Genomic DNA, 12,662 nt, shown 5'->3' on the forward strand with positions numbered 1-12,662 from the left:
ATCACCGCAGAACACAAAAAATTCGCTTCCAACGAAATGACTCCAGAGCACAGAAAACACGCTTCCAATGAAATCACCCCAGAACACAAAAAATTTGCTTCCAACGAAATTACCCCAGAACACAATAAATTAGCTTCCAAAGATATCTCCTGAGAACACAAATATTTGCTTCCAAAGAAATCATCCCAGAGCACAAAAAAATTCGCTGCCAACGAAATCACCCTAGAACACAAAACATTCCTTTTCAACGAAATCACCCGAGAACACAAAAAATTAGCTTCCAACGAAATCACCCCAGAACACAAAAAATTTGCTTCCTACGAAATGACTCCAGAGCACAGAAAACACGCTTCGAACGAAATGATACCATACTTCAAAAATTTGCTTCAATCGAAAAAACTGGAGAAAACAAAAAATTCTCTTCCAACGATATTACCCCAGAAGACAAAATATTTGCTTCCAACGAAATCTCCTGAGAACACAAATATTCGCTTCGAAAGAAATCATCACAGAGCACAAAAAAATTAGCTTCCAACGAAATCACAAAAGAACACAAAAAATTCCCTTTCAACGAAATCACCCAAGAACACAAAAAATTCACGTCCAAAGAAATTACCACAGAACAGAAAAAATTTGCTTCCATCGAAATCACCCCAGAACACAATAAATTCGCTTCCAACGAAATCACCCTAGAACAGAAAAACTCCCTTTAAACGAAATCACCCTAGAACACAAAAAATTCGCTCCAACGAAATGACTGCAGAGCACAGAAAACACGCTTCGAACGAATTGATACCATACCAAAAATTTGCTTCCATCGAAATCACCCGAGAACAAAAAAATTAGCTTCCAACGAAATTACCCCAGAACACAAAAAATTCGCTTCCAACAAAATCATCCAGAACACAAAAAATTTGCTTCCAACGAAATCACCCCAGAGCACAAAAAATTCGCTTCCATCGAAATGACTCCAAGCACAGAAAACACGCTTCCAACTAAATGACCCCAGAACACTAAAAATTCGCGGCCAAAGAAATCACCCGAGAACACAAAAATTCGCTTCCATCGAAATGACTCCAGAGCACAGAAAACACGCTTCCAACTAAATGACCCCAGAACACTAAAAATTCGCGGCCAAAGAAATGACCCCAGAATACAAAAAATTCCCTTTCAACGAAATCACCCGAGAACACAAAAAATTCACTTCCAACGAAATCACCACAGAGTACCAAAAATTCGCTTCCAACAAAATGACTCCAGAATACAGAAAACATGCTTCCAATGAAATGACACACTATTTCAAAATTTGCTTCCATCGAAAAGACCGGAGAACAGAAAAAATTCTCTTCCAACGATATTACCCCTAGAAGACAAAAAAATTCTTTTCCAACGAAAACTCATGAGAACACAAATATTCGCTTCCAAAGATATCATGCCAGAGCACAAAAAATTCTCTTTCAACGAAATCACCCGAGAACACAAAAATATCGATTCCAAAAAAATCACCCGAGAGCACAAAAAATTCGCTTCCAACGAAATGACTCCAGAGCACAGAAAACAATTTACCAATGAAATGACCCGAGAACACAAAAAATTCGCTTCAAAAGAAATCACCCTAGAACATAAAAAATTGGCTTCCATTGAAATAACCACAGAAGACAAAAAATTCCCTTCCAATAAATCACCTGAGAACAATAAAATTCACGTCCAACGAAATTACCCCAGAATAGAAAAAATTTGCTTCCAACGAAATCACCCCAGAGCACAAAAAATTCCCTTCCCATAAATCACCTGAGAACAAAAATATTGGCTTCCCACAAAATTACCCCAGAACGGAAAAAATTTCCTTCCATCGAAATCACCGCAGAACACAAAAAATTCGCTTCCAACGAAATGACTCCAGAGCACAGAAAACACCCTTCCAACGAAATCACCCCAGAACACAAAAAATTTGCTTCCAATGAAATCAACCCAGAACACAAAAAATTTGCTTCCAATGAAATGACTCCAGAGCACAGAAAACACGCTTTCAACAAAATCACCCCATACTTCCAAAAAATTCGCTTCCAACGAAATTACCCCCGAACACAAAAATTCGCTTCTAACGAAATCACCCCAGGACACAAAAAATTCGCTTCCAACAAAATGACTCCAGAGCACAGAAAACACGCTTCCAACGAAATGACCCCAGAACACAAAAAATTCCCTTTCAACGAAATCACCCCAGACCACCAAAAATTCGCTTCCAACGAAATCACCCCAGAACACAAAAAATTTGCTTCCAAAGAAATGAATCCAGAGCACAGAATACACGCTTCCAACGAAATGACACCAGAACACTAAAAATTCCCTTTCAACGATATCACCCTAGAACACAAAAAATTCGCTTCCAACGTAATTACCCCAGAAAACAAAAAATTCGCTTCCAAAGAAATCACACCAAAGCACCAAAAATTCCCTTCCAATGAAGTGACTCCAGAGCACAGAAAACACGCTTCCAAGGAAATGACCCCCTACTTCAAAAATTTGCTTTCATCGAAAAAAACGGAGAACACAAAAAATTCGCTTCCAACGAAATTACCCCAGAACACAAAAAAAATTTGCTTGCAATGAAATCTTCTGAGAACATGAATATTCGCTTCCAACGAAATCACCCAATAACACAAAAAATTCGCTTCCAACGAAATCACCCGAGAACACAAAATATTCGCTTCCAACAAACTTGCCCCAGAGCACAAAAAATTAACTTCCAAAGAAATGACTCCAGAGCACAGAAAACACGCTTCCAACAAAATGGCCCCCTACTTCAAAAATTTGCTTCCATCAAAATCACCATAGAACACAAAATAAATTTGCTTCCAACGAAATTACCCAAGAACACAAAAAATTCGCTTCCAACGAAATATCCTGAGAACACAAATATTCGCTTCCAAAGAAATCATCCCAGAGAACAAAAAAATTCACTTCCTCGAAATCACCCTGGAACACAAAAAATTCGCTTCCAACGAAATGACTCCAGAGTACAGAAAACAAGCTTCGAATAAAATGATACCATACTTCAAAAATTTGCTTCCATCGAAATCAACCGAGAACACAAAAAATTCGCTTCCAACGAAATGACTCCTGAGCATAGAAAACACGCTACCAACGAAATGACCCCAGAACACAAAAAATTCGCTTCCATCAAAATCACCCTAGAACACAAATAGTTTGTTTCCAAAGAAATCACACCAGACCACAAAAAATTCGCTACCAACGAAATCACCCCAGATCACAAAATCTTCATTTCCAACGAAATCACACCAGAACAGAGAAAAATTCGCTTTTAACGAAATGACTCCAAAGGACATAAAACCTGCTTCCAACGAAATTACCCCAGATCACAAAAAATTCCCTTCCAATGAAATCACCCCAGAACACACACACAAAAAAAATTTGCTTCCAATGAAATTACCCCAGAACGCAAAACATTCTCTTACTACAAAAACATTCCAGAGCAAAAAAAAAATGCGTTTCCAACAAAATCACACCAGAACAGAGAAAAATTCGCTTCCAATGAAATGACTACAAAGGACATAAAACCCTCTTCCAACTAAATTACCCCAGAACACCAAAAATTCGCTCCCACAGAAACCTCCCCAGAACACAAAAAAATCGCTTCGATAGAAATCAACCCAGAACACAAAAATTCGCTTCCATCAAATTGACTCCAGAGCACAGGAAACACGCTTCCAAATAAATCACCACATACTTCAAAAAATTCGCTAACAACAATATCATCCCAGACCACAAAAAATTCGCTTCCATCGAAATCACCCTAGAATACAAAAATTCCCTTTCATCGATATCACCCTAGAACACAAAAAATTCACGTCCGACGAAATTTCCCCAGAACACAAAAACTTCGCCTACAACGAAATCACCCCAGAACACAAAAAATTCGCTTCCAACGAAATGACTCCAGAGCACAGAAAACAGGCTTCCAACGAAATGACCATAGAACACAAAAATTCCCTTTTAACAAATTCACCCGAGAAAACAAAAAATTCGCTTCCAACGAAATGACTCCAGAGCACAGAAAACACGCTTCCAACGAAATGACTCCAGAGCACAGAAAACATGCTTCCAACGAAATGACCCCAGAACACAAAAAATTCCCTTTTAACGAAATCTCCCGAGAACACAAAAATTTCGCTTCCAACGAAATCACCCCAGAGCAACAAAAATTCCCTTCCAACGAAGTGAATCCAGAGCACAGAAAACACGCTTCCAACGAAATGACCCCCTACATCAAAAATTTAGTTCCATGGAAAAAACCTGAGAACACAAAAAATTCGCTTCCAACAACATTACCCCAGAACACAAAAAAATTCGCTTGCAACGAAATCTTCTGAGAACACAAATATTCGCTTCCAGGAAGTCACCCAAGAACACAAAAAATTTGCTTCCAAAGAAATGACTCCAGAGCACAGAAAACACGCTTCGAACGAAATGATACCATACTTCAAAAATTTGTTTCCATTGAAATCACCCGAGAACACAAAATATTCGCTTCCAACGAAATCACCCCAGAACAAAAAAAATTCGCTTGCAAGGAAATCTTCTGAGAACACAAATATTCGCTTCCAAAGAAATCATCCCAGAGCACAAAAAAATTCGCTTCCAAAAAAATCACCCTAGAACACAAAAAATTCACGTCCAACGAAATTACCCCAGAACACAAGAAAATCGCTTCCAACGAAATTACCCGAGAACACAAAAATTTCGCTTCCAACAAAATCACATCCAGAGCACAAAAAATTCGATTCCAACGAAATGACTCCAGAGCACAGAAAACATGCTTTCAAGGAAATGATCCATTACTTCAAAAATTGGCTTCCATCGAAATCACCCGAGAACACAAAAAATTCACTTTCAACGAAATTATCCCTGAACACAAAAAATGTGTCTCCAACGAAATCACCCCAGAGCACAAAAAATTTGTTTCCAAAGAAGTGACTCCAGTGCACAGAAAACACGCTTCCAACGAAATGACTCCCTACTTCAAAAATTTGCTTCCATCGAAAAATCCTGAGAACACAAAAATTTCCATTCCAACGATATTACCCCAGAACAAAAAAAATTGCTTCCAAAGAAATGCCTCTAGAGCACAGAAAACACACTTCCAACGAAATGACCCCATATTTCAAAAATTTTCTTCCATTGAAATAATATAAGAACACAGAAAATTCTCTTCCAAAGATATTACCCAAGAAGACAAAAAATTGTTTTCCCACGAAATCACCCGAGAACACAAAAAATTTGCTTCCAACGAAATCACCCTAGAACACAAAAAATTCTCTGTAAAATAAATCACCCGAGAACACAAAAAATGTGCTTCCAACGAAATCACACCTGAGCACCAAAAATTCCCTTCCCACGAAGTGACTCCAGAGCACAGAAAACACGCTTCCAACGAAATGACCCCCTACTTCAAAAATTTGCTTCCATCTAAGAAAAAGGAGAACAAAAAATTCTCTTCCAACGATATTACCCCAGAAGAAAAAATTCTTTTCCAACGAAATCTCCTGAGAACACAAATATTCGCTTCCAAAGATATCATCCCAGAGCACAAAAAATTTGCTTCCAACGAAATCACCCTAAAACATAAAAAATTCGCTTCCATCGAAATTACCACAGAAGACAAAAATTTCGCTTCCAACAAAATCACCCCATAGCACAAAAAATTGTCTTCCAACGAAATGACACCAGAGCACAGAAAACACGCTTCCAAGGAAATGATCCCATACTTCAAAAATTGGCTTCCATCGAAATCACCCGAGAACACAAAAAATTCACTTCCAACGAAATTATCCCAGAACACTAAAAATGTGCTTCCAACGAAATCACCCCAGAGCACAAAAAATTCGCTTCCATCGAAATGACTCCAGAGCACAGAAAACACGCTTCCAACGAAATGACTCCCTACTTCAAAAATTTGCTTCCATCGAAAAATCCTGAGAGCACAAAAATTACTATTCCAACGAAATTACACCAGAACACAAAAAATTCGCTTCCAACGAAATCACCTGAGAACAAAAATATTCGCTTACAAAGAAAACATCCCAGAGCACAAAAAATTCGCTTCCAACGAAATCACCCTCGAACACAAAAAATTCCCTTTCAACGAAATCACCCGAGAATACAAAAAATTCGCTTCCAACATAATCAACACAGAGCACAAAAAATTCGATTCCGACAAAATGACTCCAGAGCACAGAAAATACCCTTCCAATGAAATGACCCCAGAACACCAAAAATTCGCTTTCAATGAAATCACCCTAGAACATAAAAAATTCGCTTCCATCGAAATCACCATAGAAGATAAAAAGTTCGCTTCCAACCAAATCACTCCAGAGTACAAAAAATTTGCTTCCAACGAAATCACCCTAGAACATAAAAAATTCGCTTTCAATGAAATTACCCCAGAACACAAAAAATTCGCTTCCAACGAAATCTCCTGAGAACACAAATATTCGCTTCCAAAGAAAACATCCCAGAGCACAAAAAATTCGCTTCCAACGAAATCACCCCAGAACACCAAAAATTTCTTTCAACGAAATGACCCCAGAACACAAAAAATTCCCTTTCAACGAAATCACCCGAGAACACAAATATTCGCTTCCAAAGATATCATCCCAGAGCACAAAAAATTCGCTTCCAAAGAAATGTCTCCAGAGCTCCGAAAACATGCTTCCAATGAAATGACCTCCTACTTCAAAAATTTACTTCCGTCGAAAAAACCGGAGAACAGAAAAAATTCGCTTGCAACGTAATCTTCTGAGAACACAAATATTCGCTTCCAACGAAATCTCCCCAGAACACAAAAAATTCGCTTCCAACAAAATGACTCCAGAGCACAGAAAACACGCTTCGAATGAAATGATACCATACTTCAAAAATTTGTTTCCATTGAAATCACCCGAGAACACAAAAAATTCGCTTCCAAAGAAATGACTCCAGAGCACAGAAAACACCCTTTCACGAAATGACCCCTTACTTCAAAAATTTGCTTCCATCGAAGAAACCGGAGAACACAAAAAATTCTCTTCCAACGATATTACCCCAAAACAGAAAAAATTCTTTTCCAACGAAATCTCCTGAGAACACATTCGCTTCCAAAGATATCATCCCAGAGCACAAAAAATTTGCTTCCAACGAAATCAAACTAGAACACAAAAAATTAGCTTGCAACGAAATCTCCTGAGAATACAAATATTTGCTTTCAACGAAATCACCACAGAGCACAAAAAATTCGCTTCCAATGAAAAGACTTCAGAGCACAGAAAACATGCTTACAACGATATGACCCCCTACTTCAAAAATTAGCTTCCATGGAAAAAAACGGAGAACACAAAAAATTCTCTTCCAACCATATTACCCCAGAAGACAAAAAATTCTTTTCCAATGAAATCTCCTGAGAACACAAATATTCGCTTCCAAAGTAATCACTCCAGACCACAGAAAACACGCTTCCAACGAAATCACCCCAGACCACCAAAAATTCGCTTCCAACAAAAACACACCAAGACACAAAAAATTTGCTTCCCAAGAAATTGCCACACGACACAAAAAATTTGCTTCCAACGAAATCACCCCATCCACAAAAAATTATCTTCCAAAGAAATGACTCCAGAGCACAGAAAACACGCTTCCAAGCAAATGATCCCATACTTCAAAAATTGGCTTCCATCGAAATCACCCGAGAACACAAATATTCACTTCCAACGAAATTATCCCAGAACACAGAAAATGCTCTACCAACGAAATCACATCAGAGCACAAAAAATTCGCTTCCAACGAAATGACTCCAGAGCACAGAAAACACGCTTCCAACGAAATGACTCCCTACTTCAAAAATTTGCTTCCATCGAAAAGTCCTGAGAGCACAAAAATTTCTTTTCCATCGAAATTACCCCAGAACACAAAAAAAACTCGCTTCCAACGAAATCTCCTGAGAACAAAAATATTCGCTTCCAAAAAAAAGCATCCCAGGACACAAAAAATTCGCTTCCAATGAAATGACTCCCTACTTCAAAAATTTGCTTCCATCAAAAAGTCCTGAGAGCACAAAAATTTCTATTCCATCGAAGTTACCCCAGAACAAAAAAAATTCGCTTCCAACGAAATCTCCTGAGAACACAAATATTCGCTTCCAAAGAAAACATCCCAGAGCACAAAAAATTCTCTTCCAACAAAATGACTCCAGAGCACAGAAAACACGCTTCCAATGAAGTGACTCCAGAACACAAAACATTCGCTTTCAACGAAATCACCCTAGAACATAAAAAATTCGCTTCCATCGAAATCACCATAGAAGACAAAAAACTCGCTTCCAACCAAATCACTCCAGAGCACAAAATATTCGCTTCCAACAAAATCACCCCAGACCACAAAAAATTCTCTACCAACGAAATGACTCCAGAGCACAGAAAACATGCTTCCAAGGAAATGATCCCATACTTCAAAAATTGGCTTCCATCGAAATCACGCGAGAACACAAAAAATTCACTTCCAACGAAATTATCCCAGAACACAGAAAATGCGCTACCAACGAAATCACATCAGAGCACAAAAAAATCGCTTCCTACGAAATGACTCCAGAGCACAGAAAACACGCTTCCAACGAAATTACTCCCTACTTCAAAACTTTGCTTCCATCGAAAAGTCCTGAGAGCACAAAAATTCTATTCCATCGAAATTACCCCAGAACACAAAAAATTCGCTTCCAACGAAATCTCCTGAGAACAAAAATATTCGCTTCCAAAAAAAAGCATCCCAGAGCACAAAAAATTCGCTTCCAATGAAATGACTCCCTACTTCAAAAATTTGCTTCCATCAAAAAGTCCTGAGAGTACAAAAATTTTCGATTCCATCGAAATTACCCCAGAGCACAAAAAATTCGCTTCCAACAAAATGACTCCAGAGCACAGAAAACACGCTTCCAATGAAGTGACTCCAGAACACAAAACATTCGCTTCCAACGAAATCACCCCAGAACACAAAAAATTCGCTTCCAACTAAATGACCCCAGAACACAAAAAATTCCCTTTCAAGGAAATCACCCGAGAACACAAAAAATTCGCTTCCAACGAAATCTCTCCTGAGGACAAAAAATTCACTTCTAATGAAATGACTCCAGAGCACAGAAAATATGCTTCCAATGAAATGACCCCCTCCTTCAAAAATTTGCTTCCATCAAACAAACCAGAGAAAACAAAAAATTCATTTCCAAAGAAATGACCCCAGAACACAAAAAAATTCGCTTCCAATGAAATCTTCTGAGAACACAAATATTCACTTCTAAAAAATCATCCCAGAGCACAAAAAATTCGCTTCCAACAACATCAACCTAGAACACAAAAAATTCTCTTTCAACGAAATCACACGAGAATACAAAAAATTCGGTTCCAACATAATCAACCCAGAGCACAAAAAATTTACTTCCAACAAAATGACTCCAGAGCCCAGAAAACACGCTTCCAATGAAATGACCCCAGAACACAAAAAATTCGCTTTCAACGAAATCACCCTAGAACATAAAATATTCACTTCCATCGAAATCACCATAGAAGACAAAAAATTCCCTTTCAATTAAATTACCCAGAACACAAAAAATTCGCTTGCAACGAAATCTCCTGAGAACACAAATATTCGCTTCCAAAGAAAACATCCCAGAGCACAAAAAATTCGCTGCCAACGAAATGACTCCAGAGCTCTGAAAACATGCTTCCAAAGAAATGACCTCCTACTTCAAAAATTTACTTCCATCGAAAAAAACGGAGAACACAAAAAATTCGCTTGCAACGAAATCTCCTGAGAACACAAAATATTCGCTTCCAACGAAATCACCCCAGAACACAAAAAATTCGCTTCCAACGAAATGACTAAAGAGCACAGAAAACACGATTCCAAGGAAATGATACAATACTTCAAAAATTGGCTCCCATCGAAATCACCCGAGAACACAAAAAATACACTTCCAACGAAATTATCCCAGAACACAGAAAATGCGCTACCAACGAAATCACCCCAGAGCATAAAAAATTCGCTTCAAACGAAATTACTCCAGAGCACAGAAAACACGCTTCCAACGAAATGACTCCCTACTTCAACAATTTGCTTCCATCAAAAAATCTTGAGAGCATAAATATTTCTATTCCATCGAAATTACCCCAGAACACAACGAAATCTCCTGAGAACACAAATATTCGCTTCCAAAGAAAACATCACAGAGCACAAAAAATTCGCTTCTAACAAAATGACTCCAGAGCACAGAAAACACGCTTCCAATGAAATGACTCCAGAACACAAAAAATTCGCTTTCAACGAAATCACTCTAGAACATAAAATATTCGCTTCCATCGAAATCACCATAGAAGACAAAAAATTCGCTTCCAACCAAATCACTCCAGAGCACAAAAAATTTGCTTCCAACGAAATCACCCTAGAACATAAAAAATTCCCTTTCAATGAAATTACCCCAGAACACAAAACATTCGCTTCCAACGAAATCTCCTGAGAACACAAATATTCGCTTCCAAAGAAAACATCCCAGAGCACAAAAATTTCACTTCCAACGAAATCACCCCAGAACACCAAAATTTCCCTTTCAACGAAATCACCCCAGAACACAAAAAATTCGCTTCCAACGAAATCAACCCAGAGCACAAAAAATTCTCTTCCAAAGAAATTACTCCAGAGCTCCGAAAACATGCTTCCAACGAAATGACCTCCTACTTCAAAAATTTACTTCCATCGAAAAAACCGGAGAACAGAAAAAATTCACTTGCAACGAAATATTCTGAGAACACAAATATTCGCTTCCAACGAAATCTCCCCAGAACAAAAAATATTCGCTTCCAACGAAATGACTCCAGAGCACAGAAAATACGCTTCGAACGAAATGATACCATACTTCAAAAATTTGTTTCCGTTGAAATCATCTGAGAACACAAAAAATTCGCTTCCAAAGAAATGACTCCAGAGCACAGAAAACTCGTTATGAACGAAATGACCCCTTATTTCAAAAATTTGCTTCCATTGAAAAAACCGGAGAACACAAAAAATTCTCTTCCAACGATATTACCCCAAAAGAGAAAAAATTCTTTTCCAACGAAATCTCCTGAGAACACAAATATTCGCTTCCAAAGATATCATCCCAGAGCACAAAAAATTCGCTTCCAACGAAATCACCCCAGAACACAAAAATTCCCTTTTAGAGAAATCACCCGAGAAAACAAAAAATTCGCTTCCAACGAAATCACCCCAGAGCACAAAAAATTTACTTCCAATGAAATGACTTCAGAGCAAAGAAAACACGCTTCCAACGATATGACCCCCTACTTCAAAAATTTGCTTCCATCGAAAAAACCGGAGAACACAAAAAATTCTCTTCCAACCATATTACCCCAGAAGACAAAAAATTCTTTTCCAAAGAAATCTCCTGAGAACACAAATATTCGCTTCCAACGAAATCACCCTAGAACACAAAAAATTCCCTTTCAACTAAATCACCAGAACACAAAAAGGTTACGTCCAACGAAATTACTACAGAACGGAAAATATTTGCTTCCATTGAAATCAAAGCAGAACACAAAATATTCGATTCCAAAGAAATCACCCTAGAACACAAAAAAAATTCCCTTTCAACGAAATCACCGGAGAACACAAAAAATTCGCTTCCAACGAAATTACCCCAGAACACAAAAAATTCGCTTCCAACGAAATCACCAAAGAACACAAAAAATTTACTTCCAACGAAATGACTCCAGAGCACAGAAAACACGCTTCCAACGAAATGACCCCCTACTTCAAAAATTTGCTTCCATCGAAAAATCCTGAGCACACAAAAATTTCTCTTCCAACGAAATCACCTCAGAACACAAATAAATTGCTTCCAACGAAATGACCCCATTCTTCAAAAATTTGCTACCATCTAAATCACCCGAGAACACAAAAAATTCGCTTCCGAAGAAATCAACCCAGAGCACAAAAAATTCGCATCCAAAAAAATGACTCGAGGGCACAGAAAACAGGCTTCCAACGAAATGACTCCCTACTTCAAAAATTTGTTTCCATTGAAATCACCTGAGAACACCAAAAATTCGCACCAAAAAAATTAGCCCAGAAAACAAAAAATTCGCTTGCAACGAAATCTCCTGAGAACACCAATATTCGCTTCCAACAAAATCACCCCAGAGCACAAAAAATTCGCTTCCAAAGAAATGACTCCAGAGCATAGAAAACACGCGTCCAACAAAATGACCCCATACTTCAAAAATTTGCTACCATCGAAATCACCCCAGAACACAAACAATTTGCTTCCAACGAAATTTCCCCAGAAGACAAAATATTCTTTTGCAACGAAATCTCCTGAGAAAACAAATATTCGTTCTCAAAGATATCATCCCAGAGGACAAAAATTTCTTTTCCAAAGAAATCACCCTACAACACAAAAATTCCCTTTCATTGAAATCCCCCGAGAACACAAAAAATTCGCTTCCAAAGAAATCACCCCAGAACACAGAAAATTCGCTTGCAATGAAATCTCCTGAGAACACAAAAAATTCGTTTCCAACGAAATGACTCCAGAGCACAGAAAACACACTTCGAATGAAATG

Source organism: Meriones unguiculatus, chromosome 5 (assembly GCF_030254825.1).
Source record: "Meriones unguiculatus strain TT.TT164.6M chromosome 5, Bangor_MerUng_6.1, whole genome shotgun sequence".
Lineage (NCBI taxonomy): Eukaryota > Metazoa > Chordata > Mammalia > Rodentia > Muridae > Meriones > Meriones unguiculatus.